The sequence below is a fragment of the Acomys minous genome (assembly GCF_964271855.1).
Source record: "Acomys minous genome assembly, chromosome: 15".
NCBI lineage: Eukaryota > Metazoa > Chordata > Mammalia > Rodentia > Muridae > Acomys > Acomys minous.
The window spans coordinates 38,068,109-38,091,133 of NC_140497.1; the positions used below are offsets into that span (position 1 = coordinate 38,068,109).

The 23,025-nt window shown below is 35.8% G+C and overlaps 1 protein-coding gene across 11 annotated transcripts in view; it reads right to left on the bottom strand.

Annotated features, from left to right (window-relative positions):
- The window catches only part of TENM3 (teneurin transmembrane protein 3), a 2,605,219-nt gene that overhangs the window by 1,496,701 nt on the left and 1,085,493 nt on the right, over positions 1-23,025 (bottom strand). For all 11 annotated transcript variants that reach the window (XM_084760481.1, XM_084760480.1, XM_084760467.1 and 8 more), the window contains exon 5: positions 22,260-22,300. The gene's annotated coding sequence lies outside the window, so the exon portion shown is untranslated. The remainder of the gene's footprint in view (positions 1-22,259; positions 22,301-23,025) is intronic.

Sequence of the window (23,025 nt, forward strand, 5' to 3'; positions counted from 1 at the left end):
TACACCAAATCTGCTCTTTTGTTGGTTGTTTGTACATAATAAAAGCAGTGGGGAAAAAACCATTAACATAGGTGATTCTACACAATGATGTCGTAAATGTAGAGCCACTTTTCTTTTAATAAAATAAAAATATAAACAAACCCTGAAATAGTCATCCAGTGTCTGAGAACTCTTATGTCTCAGCAAAGAAAATACAAAGCTGGTGGCAGAGTGGCCCTCCTAACGCACATCCTAGCTCCTTTATCATCATGTTGCACGTTACTAGAGATAAAACCATCTCTAGCCTCATGGCATGATGAAAAAGTTTGGACATGTTTCTTTTATCTTTCAAGCATTGAAGGTGCTCAAATAGATCTCTTGAATGGATTCATGAACAGAACCTGATGCCCAAAGGTATGCATTTTCCTGGTGATCCTCAAGAGCTGGTCTTAGCTTCCAGAAATCAGTTACTCAGGAAACTTGTGACAGTTCAAGTCCATAGCCACACAACTGTTTTTTTTTTTTTAATTCACATATTTTTGTTTTATGTATATGGGTAGTTTAAACTAAGCCTGGGTCCTCTGCAAATACCAGTAAGTGCTGAGCTGTCACTCCTGCCCCTGGTCAGCATTTCTAGCAGTCACTGAGGAACTTGGCTCTGAGAGTTGAAAATGAAACTGAAAATTGTGTACTGTTTCTCATACAAGTATCTGAAAAAAGTGTAGGGTCCTTTAAAATATGGAATTTTTGTCTATTTTCTTTCACACTTAAGTGAGTTGTGCTGGAGACTTCTGTTAAATTGTGAATGCCAATTAAAGTCTGATGGTTAATCTTCAGGAAATAAGTGTTCCATACACCATGCAAAGTTATCTTCCACTGCATTAACAGAAAACGATTAGTTAACCAGCTAAACAGATTGAACACAGACATTCAATGTAAAGGGGAACTGAATAGGCCTTAACTTTAATAGTATAGAAAATTTTTTTTATTTGAATTTTATGGCTCCCATCTAGTTTCATTTAAAATGTCAAAACTGGAATGGCAGTGACATTCATTTCATAACAGTGTAAGACATACTTAGTAAAAGGGGTGGTAATAATAAAACTACAAATTACATGCTTATTTTTCCAGATCATACTTAATAGATTGTAATATCATTTTTAGTCACAGTCCACCAGAGTTAAATTTAAAGTGTAATATTAAAGTCAAGGTTCCTTCGCATCTAATTAGACATTAGAAACAAATGTAGCTAGGTCCGCCTTCTGTTAAATATATGCAAAGAATCCCTCAAGGGGCGATGGACAATTTAGCAACAAGAAAGGTGGAAGTCAACCGCTGTAAAGGTATACAGTAAATTACAGCAGATTTACACTCAGCATTGTGCAACATGACATCTCAGTTGCTGTAGGACACACCACAGCATAAATTGTACCCAGCTTGTCTCACACTGCAAAATATTCAGGACAAACATAGAATATTTTACGCTTTGAACCCTAACTTCTGGAAATTATGCCAGCGAGGGAGGCAGTCCAACAAAGCACCTATCACCGTGGTATGGATAGCACCGTTGCAAATCTTGGCAGAGTCATTTATTTTCAGGGACAGTGGGGAAACATTAAAAAGAATGCATTTGTTCATTTGTTGGAAATTCACATAAATAAGCATAGCTGTGGACCGCATTGAGAAGGCAGCATTCAAGTGTGTGTGTGTGTGTGTGCATGTGTGTGTGTGGGTTGTGTGTGTGTATGCTTTTTTTTTTCCTATTCAAGCCCATCACTGCTAATGGTTTTGCTGTATATTCATTGTCCGAAATGGATAGGAGACCATACATCCCTGAGGTTCCATGAAATAAGATCACAGTTAGATTTTTCTCTACTTTTGCTTTTTATCATTTTCCTAAAAATGAGATCAGACAGTAAAGGTGTTTTTATAATGTGCACCAGCCTGCCATGCAATTTGACATGCTGAATGGAGTTTTCCAGTCAAATTTCTTTGATTGGCTCTCTGTGGACCAATCTTTTTCTTGCCCTCTCTTCAAGCATCCCTGTACTCCATTAAAAGAAAGAAATAATAGGTGCCAGCAATAAAATATTACTTGAAAATGTTTGTCTTTTAAAGTCCTGCAATAATACAAGTGCAATTGTGATTGTTTTCCCTTCTTAACCACCATTATGTAAAAATTGCAATCACTGTAACAGAAATCAATAAGTCAATCAATTACTATAATTGTTTTTACTTTAAAACAATTACTATCTCCATGCAATATGTTGCATGGTAGTTTTAGAAAATAGAAGTTTTTACTTTATTTCCAAGCTGTAATTATAATTACTTAAAGACATTAGATTATGGCCATTGATTCTCCGGGTGACAAGTCTTGAAGGATATAGCAATTGCACTCTTCCCCAAATCATTTGTTTGCAGAGGGGTTTATTTCTAGACACATTGCCATAAAATTGAATCAATAGAAATATCCTCATTTTTTTCTTTTCATCTCTGGTTTCTTTCTTTCTCAGTACAGATGATCAACTAAAGGGCCTCATGCATTCAAAACAAGTACTCTACCACTGAGTTACAGCCCCAACCCTCATTTATTATTTTACAGCTAAGAATTGCAGAATTGTTTTTCTTGACATTTCTTTAATAATAGTACATCACTAGGGCAAATCCTGCTCACTGATTATCCCTGGATTCATTCCTACTATGTTTGATTTATTGCTGGACCCAGGATGGAGCATAATGCTGCCATTGGAAAGGACATTACCTCTGTTGACCTGTGTGGAGAGGATTTGTATTTGATAATAAAGGAAAAGTTTCTTCTGTGGCTTAAATTACCTTGTCTCGAGAGAGTTTCTTAAACAAATTGAGAATAAGTAAAATTAAAATCTGTATCTATATTAATTTATGGATAATCTGTTCTTTCCTTAAAACATCTAGAAATGAAAAATTGGGATCTAAATTCACATTTTATTCCTTAAACTAACTAAAGAAATAGTAAAAGAGAAAAAATAAAAGAAGCTCAATCTTTATAATTATCTATCAGTAGAGAATCATTATTAGTCTGTGTTGACAATGAATTGAGCAAAGATTGCATTGTGAGGTAAAACAGAATGTTTTTCCGTATTATTTCTGTGTCCATTAGGTCTCAATTTTTGTTTTAGAGCAACCAATGTAACAAATGAATTCATTTTAGGATTTATATTTCTCTTGGAAAATTACTGTCGGATAGATTTAGGGAATAAAAGTGCTACAGATAAGATTTAAAGAGAGAGCTATCCTTGCAAAAATATTTAGTTCTGCATATCTAAGCACTTTCAAGTTGCTAGCATTTTGGCACATCATCATTTCTGCAAAAGAACAAGGCTACTAACATTAACATTTGCTCTAACACCTGATGAGCCGGACAAGTAGGGAGCCTTAGAACCTATTTATAATTCCAAAATAATATATGGAAGCCTGGGTATGGAGGAAACAGTGAAAAAGCAATAGCTGTTTCCTAGTGAGTGTGATGAGTAAGGTAGAAAAGAGTTTGAAGAAAAAACTTAGAATAATTGCCCAAACTGCACCTGTACTGGCGTGAGTAAACCAAGCAATATTTTCTCAAGGAAGTACAGTTCTTTCCAATGAAGTTGGTTTTAAGTGAGAGACAGTAATGGGCAGCTATCATATTGGTTAAAATACTAAATTACAGCTAATTGTACAAAAATCTAAATTAAAATAATGTCTGTGAGTGGACATCCTGAACTTTATTTGGTTTCTCTTATTTATTAAATACCTTTTTTTATTTATGTGTGTGTGTGTGTGTGTGTGTGTGTGTGTGTGTGTGTGTGTGAACATGTATATGCTTAGAGGTGCAGGTGCTTATAGAAGCCAACAGAGGGCATCATAGTCCCTGGAGCCAGAGTTAAATGTGTCCTTTGTAGGACTAGGAAATTCTCTGAACAGGGCTGTTTCTCCAGTGCCTTGAATTTTAATAGGTGACCTTGAGCACTAAGTACATGCCTATCAAGAAGAGAATATATAGTCTACAGTAGGTCCTGCCCTATCTCTAGATCTTTCTTTATTTCATTTTAAAAAAGAAGACATGCCCAGCTAAGGTCTCAGACCTTCTTTTTATTTTAAAATTTGATTATTCTCAAGAAAGGACCACTCATTCAAGAAACTTTGGATCCAAATTAAGTAAAAAGTCTTTAAAAGTTAGTTGCCAGGCATGGTGGCACAGGCCTTTAATCTCAGCACTCAGGAGGCAGATCTAGGTGTATCTCTGTGGGTTCAAGGCCAGCCTGGTCTACAGAGCAAGTCCAGGACAACCAAGGCTACACAGAGAAACCCTGCCTTGAAAACAAACAAACAAAAATAAAAAAATTTAAAAAAAGGAAAAAAAGTTATTTCCTTGCAGGCCGTAGTAATATTTGTACATGAGGAAATGACTATTGTAAGTGATTTAAAAAAAAAAGACATTTCTACAAATTGCTTACAACAAAAATACATTAAAAAATGCAAAACAATTAAAGTACTGTGAATGGAATATTGCTGGAACCTTCTCCCTAACGTTACATTTGTTCTCAACTCTGATCAGGTGTCATCAATAGGGATTATGTAGATAAACCCAACTGTAATTCCTTACCCATGCTTTAAAAATCTAGTTGGGACCATTTTTCTCTGCAAAACCCTTTTATTTTTCAGAGCTGATAACACGGGGGGGGGGGGGGGGGGACAATGGATTGATTGTAAGTCTCAGCTCTTTGTTTTCCAAAGCCCTTCCTCCCTCCTCCTGGCAGAGCAGCCACAGAAGCCTAGAGGAGGAATGGGAGGAGGAGGAGGCGTGACAAGCAGGGAGCTCACACCTTTCATAATGGCTTGTGAACAATCAAGAGCTGATGGTATTAGTGAAAGGTTATTATTTGAATTAATCATACGAGTTTAAAACAACTTGGCATTTCAAAATGTTTCTGGGTAGGCGTCGTTTTCAAACTGCAACTGCCACAGAGTGTAATCGTAGGCATGTTGGGAGGGGTCGGGAGAAGGAGGTGGGAAATATCTGAAATGCAGCCTCCACTTTTTTTTTTTCCCTTTTCTTTCTTTCTTTTAGGGGACAGTTAAACAGGTGCTAGACAGACCTCAGCAACTTCATGGTTCCTTTAACCATGCTGAAAGAGGAAGAAAGTAGAAGGAAAAAAAAGATAACGAAATTAAGGGAAGAATGAGAAGGGAAAACAGGGAGGAGGGAAGAGATGTGGCCTGAAGATCTGGATGTAGTGTTGCTCACTGGAGATTTGAGCTACCACATCACAACCTTTCTCCTTAGAAGCTTTAAATGTCCTTCCAGTCCCTCTAGCTCCTCTGTAGGGGAGACCAACTTCATTGTGTAATTACTGAGCTGCTCAAATGAGGTCATACATGCCATGTTACAAAGAAAATTATCAACTGGTCAATTTAAGTGTAGGATCCCAACAGTTAGAAGAATTGAACTATAAATGGTCTCTTTCCTGGATACTAAGTGACATCTCAACTGACCCCACACTCACTGAGTGCTACCCAGGAAGCAGGCAGGCCTTTGTCAAGCACATAAAGTCACCACAGCCTCTGATACAGGGGGTTGAAGTAGTAGCTCTGAATGTTGAGTACTCTATGAAGTAGAGGAATCAAATACATCAACAAAGATGTTTGCTGAACCATGAGAAGTGTAAGGTAGAGGCAGAGGCAAGGCGGCAGGAGACCTTGGGTTGGTATTTACTCCTGAGCTGATCTTCTCGGGAGCTTGTGAAAGCACATGATCTTGTTAACAGACTCAAAGATTATGAGGGCCTGTATTTATTCACTAGCTTTTGGTCACTGTGACTAAAATACCTAAGAGAAACAACTTAAAAGGAAGACATTTTATTTTAGCTAGTATTTCCAGAAATTTAAGATCAGGGCTGTCTGTCCCCATCACTGTGGACCACAGGTAAGAATGAAACATGATACAAAGGAAAGCTGTTTTCTAGTGGGAGCTCGGATGTAGAAAGTGAAGATTTCAGAGACAAAATATACTTATCATCGAGATATCCCCAGGAGCATACTTCCTCCGTCGAGGCACTACCTCACAACAGCCCAGTCAGTTATGAACTTGTCATGATTAAATAGTCATGATTAAATTAGTGCCATTAGATTTTCTGTGCCAATGAGATTGCTTAGTCAGATAATGTGAGTTTCACTTTGATGTCAAGGACCCTTATAGTAGAAGGAAAGAAATGATACTTACAAGTTGTCTTCTGACCTTCCCACCTGCGTCATAGTATATATAAGCTGGCACGTATACTCATGAACACTCACATGAATAAATAAGTATCTTTGAAAAGTACTGTTAACAGCTAGGGACTGAGCCTTCAACCCATGAGCCCGCAGGGGCATTTTATATTCAGACTATTCTATCAAAGGATGCTTGTGCCTTGTTATCACGCATGCATAATATAGAAAAGGTCATATCCTGTATCCATAGCAGGATATTATATAATCTATATACAATTAGGACAAGAGATGCTGAAGCAACCTGGAAGCCAATTGTACATCTTACAAGGGAGTTTATACTCTACTTGGCAAGGATCAAAGCTTATAGATGAACATCTTATGTTATATGTATATAAAAATGTCATGTGGGTACCAACAGAGAATGAATAAAGATTTTTCAGACAAAAGACAAGAATATATTTATTCTGCTACATAGCATCAAGGCATATGTTATGTCCTTGCTTAACTCATATTACTCTAAGAAATCCCCAGAACTGTCAATTCTTTCCCACTGGTCCTCTGTTCTTTAGCATTCACTTGTCCCATATTATATTAGTCACAATAGCAACTTTCCATATTCTACTCAGCTATCACAATAAAAATCAACATGCTTGACAAAAAATGCTAGCTAATTAGGCTGAAGAGCTGGTAACCAGGTTGTCACTGTCCCCCCAATAATAATAATTACAAATGCTTTGTGTGCATCCATGTTTGTATGTTGAGTCCCTCCATAAAATAAGCAAGAGAATTAGCAATAAAACAATAATTTAGCTACACTTCATTAAGCAGGGATATTAATGACAAGGCAGATAGTTATTTTTTGGTTCAAGCCCTTAATCACGAAATTTTGAGATAGAAGCATAATTGCGTTAATGACTTTTTTTTTGTATATACTCCTTGATAATCATGCTTTGTAGTAAAGGTACATTAATGACACTAGCCCTCCAGTTACTGTCTGATAAGTCCATGAATCAAAAAGAGATAAGAGAGCTTTAATAGTCCAATATTTTAGAGTCTCTGGAGTCATTTAGAGTTGTGTAGTAATTTATGGTTTTTCAGGAATATTGTAGCCTAAAATAATTTAAAGAGAGCAATATTTGAATACATATCACTTCAGGTTTCTCCCAAGGGACTATAATTTGATGAATTTACCGAAGGTTTTAAAACAAGTATGCATCATATATTTAATGACAAGGCACTTTGAATATTAACTCTTATGTGAATCATCTTTGTGCTTCCCCACAATTCATTTTTCAAATGAATATAACAAATTATGCTTTGTACCATAACATATAATTCACGTGTGCAGCTAGTAATTTAAAGTACAAATTATTTAAAAGTATAAAATCTTATACTTTCAAAAGCTGATGAAATCAATTAGATATATAAGATTTTAAAATAAATTATGAAAACAGCTTCAGCAGCAGCAGCAGCAACAACAAGCACAACAAAGGCCTTGCTGGTTATGTTGTAAACCCAGCCCCCAGATACTGAGGCAAAATGGACATCAGTTTGAAGCAATCTAGGCAATATAGATTTTCCCTCAACAATAAAAGAAGAGAAAGAAGAAAGAAAGAAAGAAAGAAAAAAGAAAGAAAGAAAGAGTGAACAATAACTTCTCAGGAATACATATGAAGTCTAGAGAAAGCAAAAATACCATCACTAATTTCCCCTTCTTATAAACTACTAAGCTCATACTTTTTCATCCTAGATGATAGGTATATTTATTTAATATATATTTATTGTACCACCTTGATTCTTGACCATCTGGAATAAAGACCATGGACAAATTCAGTGGAGGCAAAAACAAAAAAACAAAACAAAACTAAAACAGAAAACAACAAGGACAAACAAAACAAAACAAAACAAAGTAAAAACCATATAAAAAGAAATCCTGGCATCCCTTACTAATGGCCCTGCATGTGGTTGATGCTATTTATTTTGGTGCAGTTTGCCTGAGATTTTGAGCATCAGCTTAGGTCTCATACGTGCTCTGCCAGGTATCTCTTTGAGAGAAAGCTCTTTAGGAAGGATCTTTTGTACACTTAATCACTAGTTTTGTTTTGCTTTAGCAAAAGCAAAAGCAGCTGCCAAAGCACCCGCTGCCTCTGTGATTACATGGGATCACCCTGCAGTAGCCAGGGAGCGGTTTCCATCCATGCCCAGTTTACCAAGCTCGATCAGACTGCCCTGTAGGTTTTGCTGGTTTTGAAATGGACATTTAGCATCCCACAGCATATTTAAAAGAGCATGAGCAGCCAAGGCTGAATGCTCAACATGACACAAATGTTTCCCTTAGCTTTTCTCCCTACAGTGTGGGTGAGCTGCTTCCCTTATTGTGTTATACAGTTGGAAAAACAGACACAGAATTAAAGATCTGCACTGAAAACAGAAGGGCTTGTAAATCGAGTATGCATACACATTCATATGTATATTTGTTGGGTTGCTCATCCTGTGTATAGGGTTTTCTCATTTGCAACATAGAAGGATTTTATTGAGATTTTCAGGTAAAAATCTGAAAGTCCTAGTGTTTAATGCTATGAAAACACATTGGTTTTCTTTGCTTTGAATTGATCTGGTTCATTGTTTTGTGACTCAACACTATGAGGTGACAATGTGCCTTTGGCTTACTACCAACACACATGTAAGGAAATGTCTAAACTACCATGAAAGTGTTTGTTAAGTGTCTTGGTCAGTGCTCTTTTGCTGTGAAGAGACACCATGAACATGGCAACTCATAAAAAATAAACAAAAAAACAAAACAAAAAACAACAACAAAATAGCACTTCTTACAGGTGCAGAGGCTTAGTCCAGCATCATCATGACATGGAGCATGGGGGCATGCAGGTAGACGTGGTGCTAAAGAAATAGTTGAAAGGTTCTATCTCTAGGCCTGATGGCAGCAGGAAGAGAGAACCACTGTGCCTGAATTGGGCATTGAGCTTTTGAAAATTCAAAGCCCAGCCCCAGTGAGATACTTCCTCTAACAAGGCCATGCCTACTTCACCAAGGCCACATCTCCTAATCCTTCTCAAACAGGGCCACTCTCTGATGACTAAGCATTCAAGTATATGAGACTATGGGTACTATTCTTGTTTAAATCACCACAGTAAACATATTTCAGATCTCTTTGGCTCTACGAAGGACAAGTGTCCCTTTTAATTTAACCATGGCTTTTTTTTTTTTTTTGTAAAGAGTAAGTATAAACATCCTATAGCTTTTAAATCACTCTTTCAGTTCTTAAATAGTTATTTTGAAAATAGTTTTTCTTTTCAGTGGGTACATGATTGACAGTGGCCTGGGTAAAAGTGAAAAATATTCTTAAACATATATACATCAGGAGAATACATTGGTGTCTGGGAATAAAATGTGTAAAAAAAATATATGTCAGCAACCAATACCTAAGCCAAGAAATTAATCTTATGTAGTCCCTAATACCAGTCTTCAGTATCATTTATTCATGTGAAATGAGACTTACAGTAGCCTGACCTGGTGTCCCATTGGCCACTAGAAAACCACAATCAAAATGGCCTTTTTATATTGATCAAAATGTATGTTCACTAAATTGTTTCACATTTCTTATTTCAATGTGATTACCAATTCACATGTGACAACATTCAGGTCAAATATAGATATTCTAAAGTAGCCTATAGAAATGACAATGTAAACTAAAGGAGGACAGACATATATAGATACACATACATACATAGGATTTTCACTATTAAAGGAAGTATAAAATGGTAAAGATTTCATGGCCAGAGAAAATGAAGCAATGGGTTTATTTATCTAGGTCCATTACCAATTGGCTAATTTAGTCTTGGCCACTGTAGATCACTAATAATTTTGCTCATGTAATTATTATGTGAAATAATATAGAAGAGAACACAAGGATGTTTTTGCTGGCATTTTGTCAGGATCTCCTCTCTCTCTCTCTCTCTCTCTCTCTCTCTCTCTCTCTCTCTTTCTCTGTGTGTGTGTGTGTGTGTGTGTGTGTGTAAGACACACACACACACACACACACACAAATCTGGTAGATGAACAGTAGCAATTCTAGTAGTCATTTCATAATATAAATTGCTCTTTGGTTCAAAACATAATGGAAGTCGAGATGGCTTCTCAATGATACCAGCATTGCCTAATTGCAATTTCTGTCAGATGCTTAGAGAAACCGTTTTCCTCCCACAACAGAGTTGTAAATTTTTTCTACCTATTATAAATGTGCAATCAGGTAAAGAATTGTATTGTTATTTCTATCAGGCTGGATGTTATTTTGAATACAATGTTAAACTAGTGGATTAATGTCTAGGTTGAAGGGGTAAAAGTCAGAGTGATTTTTCTACTACATTTTGGTGGTTATTTATGATGATGATGATGATGATGATGATGATAGCAATAACTACTATACTTTCCCTTTGCTTTCCTCCCTCCAAATCTTTCCATATACCCTTCCCTGCTCTCCTTCAATTTCATTGTCTTTTTTTTTTCATTAAATGCTACTGTACTCATATATGTATATGCTTATATATTTTAAAATATGGCCAACTCAGTGCATAGAGTGCTGCTTGTTTGCATATTTTCAGGGCTAAACCACTTGGTACTGTTTAACAAATTGGTGTGGTCTTCCCTGGGGAAGACCGCTTCACACTCTCTCAGATTTCTTCAGTTGCTTATAGCTCTTTATGTAGAGTTGAAGCCTCTTTGACTTTTCTCCATCATTCTTGGCAGGTCCTTTGGTATTGTCCTTATTCAGCTAGAGTATTTTAAAGGCAATTAATAGAAAATATCTGCATTCTAAAAACTGTTGGTACTTTAGAAGAATGAGAAAAATGTGTATGCTAAATTGCTAAAAAAAGAAATTCATAGTAACTGATGACTTTTTAAAAATATTTATTTATTCATTCATTCATATTACATCTCAACTGTTATCCCATCCCTTCTATCCTCCCATTCCTCCTTCCCTCACACTTTCACCTATTCCCCTCCCCTGTGACTGTGACTGAGAGGAACCTCCTCCCCCTGTATATGATCATAGGGTACCAAGTTTCTTCTTGGTAGCCTGCTATCCTTCCCCTGAGTGACACAGGGCCCACCCATCAAGGGGACGTGGTCAAATATGGGGCACCAGAGTTCATGTGAAAGTCAGTCCTTACTCTTTACTCATCTGTGGAGAATGTCCTATCCACTGACTAGATCTGGGTAAGGGTTCAATGTTTACTGCACATATTGTCCTTGGTTGGTGTCATAGTTTAAGCAGGACCCCTGGGCCCAGATCTGCCCTTGATGACTGTTATAATATAAAACTGGATCCAAGCTAATTCAATATTTATTTATATATTATTTAATATATCTCATGTGACAAGTAGAGGATATGCTTTTTTTCTCAGTTATAATTAATGAGTAAAGTAACATGAATGTTCCAAACCATCTCTCCTTATCTGTGTTACCTGTTGCATAGATGTAGTCAGAACATTGTATTTTCTTAAAATTCTATCAAAAAGTCACTTAAATCAATCATCCCTGATAATAATCATTTCATGCATTTTAGAGTTTAAGCATGATACCCAGATAGTCTATGACCATGTAGTGGGGGAGGAGGTCCAGCTTGGTCTTAGACCTAGGGGAGGGAAATATGGTGAAAGCAGGAGGGAGGGAGGAATGAGAGAAGACAAGTGATGGGATAACACTTGAGTTGTAATCTGAGTAAATTAAATAAATAAAACAAAAAATTTCAATGATTTCTACATGACTCAATTTTCAAAATAGGCAAATATATCTCTACCGTCACCACATGTATCCGTTACTCTCCTGATTTCTTTCCTGTCAATGCAGGATGTGCCCCATAGTTCATTTTGTAAGTTCTTCATCAAAAATCTAAAATTCTTTACTCCCCTTACTCCTACCTGGCCAGTGCTCATGCTTGCATGAATATATATACATATACATATGTATATATGTGTGTATGTTGTATGTATATGTTTGTATGTATGTATGTATGTATGTATGTATGTATGTATGTATGTATGTATACCATTTGTCTCTGTGCACACTCTGGGCAGCTGACTTTAACTGAAGAAAAAGAAATAAGTAAAAATGTATTATTAGTGATAACATATTAAGATAGTCAATGCTAGTAGAACATTATGATAGGCAGATTTGGGCACAAGGGCTCGCTCAAACTAAGGCACCAGCCAAGGACAATACAGGCCATAAAACTTTAAACCCCTACCCAGATCTAGCCAATGGACAGAACATTCTCCACAGTTGAGTGGAAAGTGGGGTATGACTTTCTCACATACTCTGGTGCCTCACCTTTGACCATGTCCCCTGGAGGGGGAGACCTGGTGGCACTCAGAGGAAGGACAGCAGGTTACCAAGAAGAGACTTGATACCCTATGAGCATATACAGGGGGAGGTAATCCCCCTCAGGAACAGTCATAGGGGAGGGGAATAAGGGGAAAATGGGAGGGAGAGAAGAATGGGAGGATACAAGGGATGGGATAACTACAGAGATGTAACAAGAATAAATTAATAAAAAAATTTAAAAAAAGATAGTCAATGCTGAGATTATAATTGAGGTTAATTATCTTGAATTATTTTGTCATCAGTCCAGGTGACTTAACTTGTATAAAGAGGAAGAAGAAACTTTCCAGAGAAAAGAACACTATGGTCATACACCAGGATATAAAAAAGGCAATGATTTAGACCGAAGAACAACAAAGAAAGACAATAGACAATTTAAGGAGCAAAATCCAGTTCTCGAGCATGTAAAAAGGAAGAGACAAGAGCGCATCGGATATAGGAATGGGAGTCAGGGTCCAGATCATTTATTACATATGGACCATAGTAAAAAAGTATGCTTCTCTCTACTAAAGAATTCGAATGTTCAACTTTCAGGGTCACGTTCATGTTCCAGTGTCTTAGATTTTTGTAGGCACTTTGAATTTAATATGCTCAAGTTCACTTCTGTTTAGAGTATTTCTATGTTCAACCTATCTTAGATTTAAAAAAAAAAAAAACTTTTCCAAAGTTCTGAATACTTTACTTTCTTTCCTCATTATCCTCTCCCAGCATGCTTGCCATGAAATTCTTAAGAAAATGGAAGTCAGCAGAAAGAAACCCTCTTAACTGCTCAGTATCAGAAAAGCACTTGTGTTTGCACCATTTTTCATCCATTTTCTCCTGTAACAAAGAAGAGTTTTTCCTTTTTTTTTCCCACAGTAAAGTTATACTCTAATTCCATTATATTTCACTTCCTCAGGAACTTTTAAATCTCATTCTTAATGTTTTCTCTGTACCCTTACCTATTTTAATTCAAAAAAATCTTAGTATGGAACCATAAAAATTACTCTTATAAAATGTGAATCTTGAAACTTCTGGGGATCATCATGACATTCTAATTGAAAAATGTGAAAAACCGTTTTGTGTGAAGCGATTTGTGAAGCGTAAGTGAATTCTGTGCTTAGTTAGACTTGGGACTTACCCCCTGGACATTTCAATCCATATAAGCAAATATTCTAAATCCTGAAAAAGTATCAAAGCACTATTGGCCTCAAGCTCTTTGGATACACCTATATCATACCTAGATCCATAGCTTGAGCTGTACTATATTTAGCCAATATTTTACCATTTGAGATTTACCTGGCACATTTTGCTACCTTATTATCCAGATAAAGTTAGACATTCAAATGCCCTTAATTGTTGCATGATGATTTTCATTAATGTTATCTGTCTGATATTTGTACTAATATGTGTATAATTTGATAAAGTATAAGTTGTAAAATACTTTCTCATTGTTGTAATCTCAGTGTCTAAACCTGAAATAAGATGGTAGCTTAGATACTAGATTTATGAATGAATGAATGAGTGAATGAATGAAGAGGGATACATTGTGTTGCTGGACAGATAGAGGTAGAGTTCATCTTACTGCTCTCAGTTTAACTTGATCATAAACTCTCCCACACAGTATTAATTTACTGTTAGATCTAGTTCTTTGAAGAACTGTGTATTTAGTACCATGGGTATCACCAAGGTTATCATTGAGTTTATTTCACAGAAGAGTTCAATAGATGCTTACTGAATACACAGACACAGGTAGAATATAGTGCAGTTTCGTAGATAAATAATCAAAATGCCTTAGCCACAAGTGGCTTAATTTTTAGGACTGGCACGATATGAGAAAGAAAATAATATTGTTCTTAATACAATGGAAATACATCAGCAAGAGTGGCTTAACATTACTCAGCTCACTTGTTATTTTACATCCGTGATCTGTATTAAAATTTTCTATATTTTCAAAATATTGAAAGAAAATAGTTAAAAAGAAAAAAGTTCATTTTGAGAAGTAGAGCAGTAGGATGAATTCTCAACACGCGACTGTTAGGTACTTTTCTGGTTACTGTTGGGTGCTGTAGGAGCTCCTTCTCTGAAGACTGTTAAGAATTGATGACAGTTTAGGTATAGTTCTGCCTGGAGCCATAAAAACTAATTGGGTGACCCCTCTACTTATCAGCCTACACTGTGAAGAGTGCTGCAGGATTTTTCCCTGGAGATGGCCCATAGCAACCAGGAGAATGTAGTCACACATCCAGGACTTCAATAATCAGCTGTCATAAGATGCATGGCAAAGAAGAGCTTGTTAGTAGTCATAGTACTTGAAGACTCTGTAAATGTGTATATAATCGAGTTGTCCTTTATAGTATTATTAAACTAGTATTAGAATTATGGAAATCCTAGTCCTTGGATTGATACAAATCTGTCAGTTTTTTTGTGGAGTGGCCATAGGGTATCTAACATAGCATTGATGCTTAGACTGAGTAGCCACTTTTTTTTTTTTTTTTTTTTTTAGGATTTAGCAACCAACAGGATAGATAAAATTGGTGAAAAGAAATTCTTTACAGATACATGAGCCAAACTACAGAAAGGGAAAATAAGTACAATCATAGGATATGTGAACATGAAATTCTGGAAGCACCAGGAAAACATTTAAATAAATAATAATGAAGAAAAGCTTGGATGCTATATAGAAACAATGACGTGCTTGCCAGACAGATGAGAGAATTTATTTCATGCAATCAGAGAGGCTTATAAAACGTATTTCAAAGGGTTCTGAGAAAGATTTACTAAGAATACAACAGGAAAACAGATGAGATTAATAGAAGTGGAAGGTATATATTTTGTTTCTATGCATCCAAGAAATAAACTGAGCCCTCCAGGTGTCTGCTGAGGTTACCTTACTATGTGCACGGTATTTTTGGTTAGGTTAGAGCCATTGTCCTCAGGAGCATGGTTTCAATTTGACGTTGCCAGCATCAGAGCTTCTATGTTGACATTTAATAACATTCACTTTGGTCTACATGATAAGGTTCAAATTTAGCTTAGCTATCCAACTTTCTGTAACTTACTTATAGTCCATACACTTCCGTCTCCTCATCCATAAAATGAACACGCTGAATTAGACACAGGTTTCCCAAAGAAATAGCCAAGCCCCTAGGGAGTTTTGAGAATTTGCAGGAATCCAATATTTGGCTGCAGAAAGTGTGGGTGCTCTATACTCATCTGGTGGGCAAAAGACAGGAATACTAAATACATGAGTAGGCAGAGGACTTTGAGTCTGGGAATTGAAGGGGTCTTCTTTCATGTTGGACTTTCTAGTATACTTCTTCAGCGACACAAATACTGTTTATAAATGCTGGAAAGTGGAACCTTCAATGTTCCTTTAAATGTTGAGCAAAACCTTTTTTTATTGACTATGCTCTATTATATGCAAAAAACATCCTGGACGGAGACTGCATAATCAAAGATGGTATTCTGTTTTGTTTAGAATTATACTAAGTGTCAGTCACCAATTTAAGAGTCATTTCATGATTGGTAACGTTGTTTATAATACTCACCTTTCTAATCCATTTATCAGAGAACCTGTATCTGTGGCTTCCCTCTGGTGCTGTGTTTGTATATAGGATAACATGTCTTCTTTTATAGTTTCATCAATGAGTATTTACATAATGATATGCATATTCATCAATTACGATAACATGCTTCTTTTATTCTTCTTATGCTACTATATTTTATTAAATTATAGAAACTAACTTTATGATGATGTTATATTTTTGTGAATTTAATTTCAGAGATATTTTATAAGAAGCTATTTGGTAAGATAGTGAACTTTCAGTCTAACAGAGTTGGAAACCAGTGAATAGGGCTATCTCAAAGAGCTCTAAGCTTTTATGTCTATGGATTTATGACATTTACTGGTACTTGTAAGGAAGGAGAAACTCCTAGATAATTTTCCCTAGTAATGTTTAAGTCAGTGTCTTAATTCTGGAAGAGGAAAAGAGTAACTGAAAACAGCTGAAGCTTGGTATCTATTTTATCACCCTCATTATTTATTAAAACCAAGATGAGGGGTCTAGGTATAATCAGAAGATGCGGTGAGTTAAATAATCGTTGAAGCACATACTAACGGGCATGTGAAGGAACACGGGGAAGTAAGTGTTAAAAGACAACTTTTTGATATATTCACGACAATAGATTTCATTTTTTTTCCAAGAAGAACTTCATTTTTGATAAAAAGTGGAATCTGTTCCTATTATCTTTAAAATTTGTTCAATATTAGCAGAGGACGTGGGAGACTGAAAAACTGTGATCTATCAAAGTGCACATGTCATACTTCACTGTTTTCATTACACTGACATTCTGAAAATTACACTATACTTTACCTCTACTACACACACACACACACACACACATACACACACACACACACACACACACACACATACACACAGGCATGCATACTAATCATTAAAGTAATTAATCTAAGTGAAACCACAACACAAGTATGAGGATAATATTAAAAGTTTTCTAAGTTTGATGACATACAAATATTTTAACAGAAAGATCAATGTTCTCTGGTATATATGTCTTTAATTTGCAAATGTTACTCATTGAAAGCAAGGCACAATAAAACTTAGCTTCTTTTTCTGAACAGTCAAGTGCCTTGATTTTTTTTTTCATATTTTACCTCTGAAATGCGATCATCTAGTAAAACAAAAGCTACGGGGCAGAAAGACATCTTCCCATTTTGCAAATCATGCAGAAGCATGACTGTCTGCCGGGATCTCCAGCAGCTCTGTCGGGCATTTTTCATACATCTGATAATGTGACCTTCACATGACAGAATTGGATCAAAAATAATACATTTGATGGTCCTTGTAAAAGCAATGGAGCTGCTGTCAAAAATAGCCAGCATAGTCATGAAACTTGAATACATAGTAGGTGCTGTGGGGTTAGAAATTGAAGCTTGTGTTTTTTACTGCAATACTTCTTTCTTATAAATGTTTGACTTGTAAAACTTACTTATCTTTTCATTTTCAAATGATATATCAGAAGCAAAATATTGGTCCAAGGAATAATAATGTACAATGATAGCATAATATAGTGGTTCGTGTACAGTGAAATATTTATATTTAATTCATTCATATATATTTATTGGCTTTCTGTGCCATGCAAAATATATGCAAAGAAATATATTTTAGTGTTTTTATCTGAGAACGAGTATAACTCTCTGTCAATGCTCAAGAAATAGTTTGCAGTTGAGTTTCCCAAGCAGAAAATATTGAGAAGACTAGAGGTCCATGTTCTGTTTCATTGCTTAGATTCATCTTTTAAATCTGAAAAGATACACTGAGTTTGGGGATGACTTTACATGGCTTTTTAGAAGAGATGCCATTCTTAACTACATTGTGAAAGAGAAGTGGCAATTTTGTCAAGTGTCACTCTAGTCAAATGGTTGCATGATATCACAATTCCAAATGTCCTCTTGAGAAGAAATAATTGACCTAATTTACACAAGTGCAAATGTGTTGTGTTAGATTGAATGATAGTGGTCCCCTAGGTTGATATGTTTGAATGCTTGGTCCTCAGCTGGAGGGACTGTTTGGGAAGGACCGGGAGGTATGTCTTTGTTGGAGGAGGTGTGTAACTGGAGTTTCGAAAGCCCACACCATTTCCAGTTAGCTTTCTGTGCCTCTTATCTGCAGGTAAGGATATGTGCTTTCAGCTACTTCTCAAGCACCATGCCTGCCTGCTTGTTGCCATCCTCCCTGCCACGGACTCTCAGCCTCTATAACTGTAATTTTACAATAAGCACTTTCTTCTACAAATTGCCTTCATCATGGTGTTTCTTCACAGCAATAGAAAAGTGACTTCGGTATGTCATATAGGAGGGCCACGAAGTGAGGTTCGTGATGATGCAGAATGAGATAAGGCATAATAAAAATATTTTTTCATGCAGTTAGTTGGTGGAGGAATAAAGCACGGGGCTCTAAAAGAGGTGAAATTAACATTTTAATTGCCGTGGTGAAGCTGGCATCTCAGTTCATTAGTTTGTTATCTGGAATCCACAACTTTCAATTACTGTCCTTCCTTTTCACATTCCAACATTCACTCAATATTGTGAAAATACAACCATCATTTCCCACTGTTACTGGTTCCTGAAAAATTGATACATGTGGGGGAAGTAATCTATCAGCAAACGCCTTAGAGCTTGCTATGACAAACAATCATTTGAGCAAAATCAACACTTGAGTCTATCTTCCTACTCGTGGGGGTTGGTGCTAGCACAGCCAACTAACTCAGAGGCCTCTTATGTGTCTCTCAATGGCAATCAATTTATATAGGCTTAAATCAAAAAAGAATATGGGATAAATAAGAGAGTCTTAGGTAAAATGCTGTAAGTGGAGTATGCATAGGTTTTATCTGGAAGGCCATAGTGCTATCTTTGATGAGGGGTGTATCCAAGTTTGGCCCTTGACTTGCATCTGGGAACTTTTATTTGGAGATTGCAACCCTGGCCAAATTCATCAGTTTGGTTCACTGTGTAGAAACTGTGCAGTCAGGATAGTTTATGCTGAGAGGCCACTTTGTGTAATCCTTGGTATGTGTCAGGTAGAGCCTGCCTAGGTAAGCAACTCCAAGAAAAAGTCTGAGCACTGTGTCTCTAATATACTTCCCTGGCAGACAACATTTCATGTATTTCCAAATAAATAGATGAAGGGATTCTGTGGGTCCTCCATGATTACAGTGGATTATAAACTTAGGGAAATTTCATAGTTACAACTGTATCTAGCTCTTTGCTGAAACAGACTATAATCACACAAGTGTAGGCTGAGTCTTGGTACTTCACCTAGAAGAATTGTACTTCCTTCCTCCAAAATGAAGTGAAGACTTAACTTTCTATATGTATAGATGTCTATTTTCTTCTTTCAAATCCCCAACTTTTTTCTGGTACTCTAATACTTTTCATCTCTTTTTTGGAACATAGCCTCAAAACACCCCATGTCCTATTACTCTAAGACAACAAAGCAACATAAAAAGAAAAATGTTCATCAGATACCAAATAGCAAACATTCTGAAAGATTGGTCTCTACTTGTTTCTTCTTTTTTTTTTTTTTACTGAGATCAGATGTATGGCTTCCGTCCTACCATATGATCTAACTTTAACTTTTTAATTGGCAATTTAGTTGCCTTCTCATGCTAGCCAAGTGTTTGATTATACAGATCACCCATGGTTTCAAAGGTTATATTTACTATTTCTTACAGTACTGGAAGTACACGTTGGGGAGTACTCGCATCCCTGATAACAGGCCAGTTGCATTTTTTAGATAATAAATATGAGAAAAATCTGATGCCTGAGAAAGAATGAAGAGGATGTGTTCATAGGGGCCATCATGTAAATATAAATGGGACAAAGCAGATACATGCTGAATGCTTAAATGAGGAGCAGAATCCAAATGGATTTAGATATTAAAAAGAGATAATAGTCATGTTTTTCCATACTCAAATACTACCAACTGATAAACAAATCAGGAGAACACATTTCTCAGAAACAGATACACAAAAGAAAAAAAAAAAGGAAAGAAAGGGGGAAAAAAAAGAAAGAGAAGTGACAGAAAAGTATCCTCTTTTTGAGTAGAGAAATCATTGTGCCACATCATATCTGTTATATCTATATATAATTCTCACACCATGGACTGTAATAATGATGGGGGAAAATCACTGAACATAGTTTGCAATGATACCTCTTAGAGTTTGGAGCTTGGAGTAAGTTTATTAACAGGATATCAGTTCAGGCATTTTAGGATTGATCCTAAAATCACAAGACTGTCAAGAGACAGTATTACTGAAGACAAAGTATCCTTGATATTTTAGCAAAGCATTCAAAAACACCTTTCCCACAGACGGCATTAAATGCAAACTCGGAGCATGAAAGATTCACTGTGTTATCTACCACAGCCCTCCAAGGAGTAGACTGTTCCTGGTGAATCTTGCAAACTTACAGTCAGTGATTCCTGGCAGTAAATTCATTAAAACCAGGAAATTGCTTAATTAGTTGAAAGTGACAAACATTTCTAAAAATAAATCTCTTAACTACACGAATCCCAAACAGATTTATCAGGATCAGAACTGTCACAGTACACCTATAATGACTAGCAAATTATTTCAAGACAATAACATGTCAAATGGTATGTTTCTTAACTTTTATTTTTGCCCTTCTAAAAATGAACGTGCTATTTTAAAGGGTGTTGAATTTTCACTCAGCCTCACTCCTACTACTTATGCTGCCTTGAGAATATCTGACTTATTTCTAAGTCCTTTTTGCTCTCCTAGATTTTAGTAAAATGTCTATAGACACATGATATAGAGGGTCTATTGTGTTTCAGTAGCTCTGGATTGATTGCAATGTATTTATGATAGACAAGCTCAATGCTTTCATTTTGAAGCATATCAAAATCTATGAATTTATGCTTTGGTATAGTTTGTTTCCTCAGAAAGAAAAAAACAAATCTTATTTCTGTAATAAATACAATGAAATGTGTTAATCCCTTGGGGATAATTTCTTGCTTAAAGGTAAAGGACACATGGACCATTAAATAAATGGCTTCTTAAAAGCTACAAATGAGTTTAACAAGTAAGGTTCTCAGTTCTCCATTCATAGTGATGTGCACCTTTCAAAATGGCACATTCTCTGAAGTTATATTTAAAGTACTGTTGTAGTAACTAATAAGTACATCCATGAAATGCAGGTTCAAGTTACTGCTGGCTCACAGGAACAGAGGATCTCAGAAACTAAGATGGTTGAAGTCAAACACAATCAACATATTTAACTTGTTGTCTGTATAAATTACAGATAATTTTTCCTTAGTAGAAGCCGAGTGTTTCTTGCTTTTGAGATACTAAGTTACCTTCTTCCATGAGAAAGCTTAGAGAGGGTACTTGGTCAAAGAAGAGTGTAAGAAAGTTATAGATATCATAAGGAGTTTATCCCATGCCCAGAGACTCTTTTTTCATCCCATCTCTAGAAGCAATTCCTGAGAAGGGACAATATTTAAAAGACAGCAGTAGGCAGTGTCCACATAAGCAGTTAGTACAAATAAATACTTGATTAGCCACACTCATGTTACACTAATAGGACAATTGGCTTCAAACTTTAAAGTGGTATATGTCACAGTTCTAGGATATGTAATGAAGATCAATTGAGTAAACAAAAATTTGAATGTAAATTTATCCCCATCATTAAAATAGTTTTGATTCAATTATTTCTAAAGAGCATTAATGTGAGCATTAACAATTTCTAAATTATGAATGATTTCTATAAAGAATATATGTTAACCACATAATGAAGAAAGACGTTTATTATGTTCGGTATAAATAGCAAAAGAAAACTTTGTTTCCAACAATTTAAATTTTTCCAAGATAATTTAGCTAATTGTTAATTTATAGTTGTAGTATAACTTATAAATTATATCATTAAATTTTTTTTGGAATTTTATTGTCATAGAATTCTTAGAGGATTAATTAATTAATTAATATTAGTATTTGGGGAACATATCTATATATTGAATGTATAAAATAAGAAAAAAATCCCACCAACTTTAAGACCTTAAAGCAAAATAGTTCTTAAAATGCTTACTGTACACATAAAAGTAAATATAACTAAGTGGATTAATACTTACGGGAACTTTAGATTCCAGAAGAATTTAATTCCATCACCAGCCTACAAATTAACATCAAAAAAACTTAAGATTACTTTTCTTATTACTCAGGACAGTTAATTGTACAATATAGAAATAACAATTATATATTAATTCTTTATTCAATTATGCACTTTTATAACATTGAGTAATGACAAACCATAATAGATTGAAACAGTTTTTCTAAAGATTCAACTGAAGCATATCATAATTAGTCTCTGTATGTGAAAACTTGTATGTTGGTGCAAAGGTATGTATATACATGTGGAGGTCAAAGGCCAACCAGCCATTTTTCTTCATTACTTTGAACCTTACTTTATTTTATTTTTTGACGTAGGATCTCATTGAATCTGGAACCCAATGATCCATCAAGACTGGCCAATCAACAAGCCACATGACTCGTGTCTTTGGCACCCTAGGTCTGGGATTCTAGCTACAGTCCTTCCTGTTTGGCTGCTTACGAATTTGCTGAAGACCCAAACTCATACAGTCATGACTGCGCAGCAAGTATTTTATGCAGCAAGCCATCTCCTCAGCCTCCGTGTTTACAAATTTACTACCCTGACATTTACCAAACAACCTAAGCTGCCAATCCCATTTGCATTACCTGCTGAGAAAAACAACTAAAGATCAATACGATAAAAATTTCATATGACAGAGTTGAATTGTAGTCTTAACTGGCAACGGTACATATGTGGAGACTCAGTTAAGACCACAGCAAAAAGTATACACTGTGTAATTGGGGTAT